The sequence below is a fragment of the Drosophila arizonae genome, chromosome X, assembly GCF_054131065.1.
Source record: "Drosophila arizonae isolate 15081-1271.41 chromosome X, UAZ_ARI_1.0, whole genome shotgun sequence".
NCBI classification, from domain to species: domain Eukaryota; kingdom Metazoa; phylum Arthropoda; class Insecta; order Diptera; family Drosophilidae; genus Drosophila; species Drosophila arizonae.
In genome coordinates, this window is record NC_142927.1 from 33,386,830 (window position 1) to 33,389,371 (window position 2,542).

Here is a 2,542-nt window from a genome sequence, read left to right on the forward strand (position 1 = left end):
CGAACCTAAAGGAGTTACGGCAGTGCCTAGGCATGGCACTGGTCTCTGGTGCAGCCAATGACGAGGCTCCTTAAAAAGGGTCAGAAGTGGATCTGGGGCGAGGAGCAGAAAGAGGCGTTGCAGAAGCTCAAGGAGAGCTTTACTACCGCGCCTATCTTGGCCTGTCCTGACTTCTCGGCCAAGTTCTTGTTGCAGACCGACGCCAGCAAGTTACTGAAGGCGGAGCTGAACTACTCGGCCACGGAAAAGGAGTGCCTCGCAATCGCGCGAGCTGATCGCGAGGGAGCCTGAGAAGTTCCAGGACTATGTAGACGAGAATGGGCAGTTATTGCGGAATCTGGGCCACCGGACAGACGAAGAGGACAGACGCAGGAGGACAAATCGCACGGTGAAGACCATGATAGCGCAATATATCGAAGGCCATCAAAGCTCGTGGGACGAGCCGCTGCCTGAGGCGTGGCTGACTCAACGGGCTTCACACCGGTATTCTTAATGTTGGGGCAAGAGCCACGCTTGCCTGCCGCTTTATACGATGAAGTCACTCCCGGTTCGGCGACGAGGGAAACCCAGCCCGAGGCCAAATGAGATAGGATGAGAGAATTTTTCGACATAGTGCGCAGCAACTTGCAGCGGGCATCGAAAGATCAAGGCAGGCACTACAACTTGAGACGGCGCGACTGGAGGCCAGCGCTGGGCTCGGAGGTCCTCTTGCGACAACAATTTGGCGCTCAAATTTGATGGCCCATATAAAGTCGTCAAATTCATCTCCCCCAATTTGGTGCGCCTGACGAGGGAAGGCGAACGCAAGAGGAGGGTGGCCAACATCGCACAGCTGAAGCCGTTTCACTGAGGAGAGGGGGAGATTGAAGCAATCCCGGAAGTTGGAGTCGGGGAAGCAGTGGATGAGGCGCGGCCCCCGTTGTTTCGCGACGACGACGACGAAGCACCCAGCAAACACGATCAATCTCGTTAATCACTAACTTCCCCGTAGACACACTCATTAACGCTAACACTAACGTAGTAGTTAGAAGGCCATTTCGATCATTAAAACGAATGAAAGCAGTTCTCTGCTTGAACTTGCAGGGAATTACGGAGATGGAGCAAGCCATCGTAATAAGTAGTGACGATGAGAGCTCAGTCCGCGTCGAGGATGCGAGCAGCGACAGCACTGAGCCGTTCTCCCGGGAAGAGGCACGAGGTCGGCAGAGGGACCTCAGGCTGGGCAGGGAATACTACCGCCGCCGAGAGGAATGGGAGCCGCCCCGGCTCTTGCATACGGTCCACCGCTCGACGGTAAACGTGGCATCCCGACTGGACGGACTCATATTGCTGTTGAGGGCCAACTACACAACCATTTATATCCAGGTGCCAGGGAGGAAGACGACGCCACCACACGTAGAGGAGCCGCCGCCTCGCCCGGAGCCGGCTGCACGGAGAGGTTCGGAGGACGGAGCCTCGCCGAGATGGGCGACCCCGACACCCTGGACAGCGAGTGAGGAGGAGGAGATCCCAACAGTGGAAGTGAGTGATGGTTCCCCACCGCGGGCGTGGGACGACGGCAGGGAACACTGTCCCTCCGTTGACGACCCCACCCCCGAGACCGTAGCGTGGGAAGAAGCAGAGGAGTACGCGCGGGTATCACCGCGAGCCGGCAGGCTATGGACGCGAAGAGGCGAGGAGGTAGTCCGGGTCGCAGATGCGATCCCGCAAGCCCCCTCCTCCAGCGACGAGCTAGTGCTGACGTCGAGAGGGGCTATCGACCGGATTCCGCCAGGGTTACGCTGCGCTACACGCCGGGCACGGTCGAAAACCGACGCCTATCGCGCGAGTCCCGCTCCAGCGCGGAGAATTCGCCGGAACGGAGCCAGACGGCCCAGCGTAGGCGTCGCCGGCGGCGGCGACGACAAGGACGTTCAGTCCCCGACCGCGAACCGAGCTCCAGCATTCCCACCGGCCAGTGGAGGGCGACAGATAGCGCCGAAGATTTGTCTACCCGTCGGCGGCGCCGGAAGAGTAGCAAGCCCGGGAGCGGGCAGTCGCGCGGCAGATGTTGGGACGAGTCACCAGAGACCCCGTCAAGCGAGGAGAGGCTTACCTACGACCCACCTTAAATTGCACTCGCGCCGTTAGTAGGAGTTTGTAGGTAGTAAGATATGAAGTTAGTAAGAGTTCGTAGGTAATAAGATTTTTAGTAAAGTTGAAGTCATCGAATTATGTTTTTGTAGTAGAGTAAGTTGAAGTCGTTGGGTTATATTTTTGTAGTGAGTAAGTTAAGTAAAAAGTAGATAAGTATGTAGTCTGTAAGATCTTGTTAATTAGTTAATAAGTAGCGAAGCGAGCAGACGCATTTCGGCAACTACTCTGAGAGGAGCTAAGCTAAGAGATTTTTGAGTGGATTTCTATGAGAGTAAAGTAAGTAACAGTAGTCAACCACAGTAATACTAACTGGTAGTTTGCACGTGGCTTTGGCCCGTTCGCCGGATGATCAGATCTCCGGCAGTAAAACTGTGCGGTCTCGGAGCGAACGCCGGCGGCAACGCTG

General features: G+C 56.4%; 1 pseudogene; it reads left to right on the forward strand.

The window, feature by feature from the left end:
- Window positions 1-397: 397 nt before the first annotated feature.
- On the forward strand, window positions 398-1,496 carry LOC149268226 (uncharacterized; annotated as a pseudogene).
- Window positions 1,497-2,542: the final 1,046 nt, after the last annotated feature.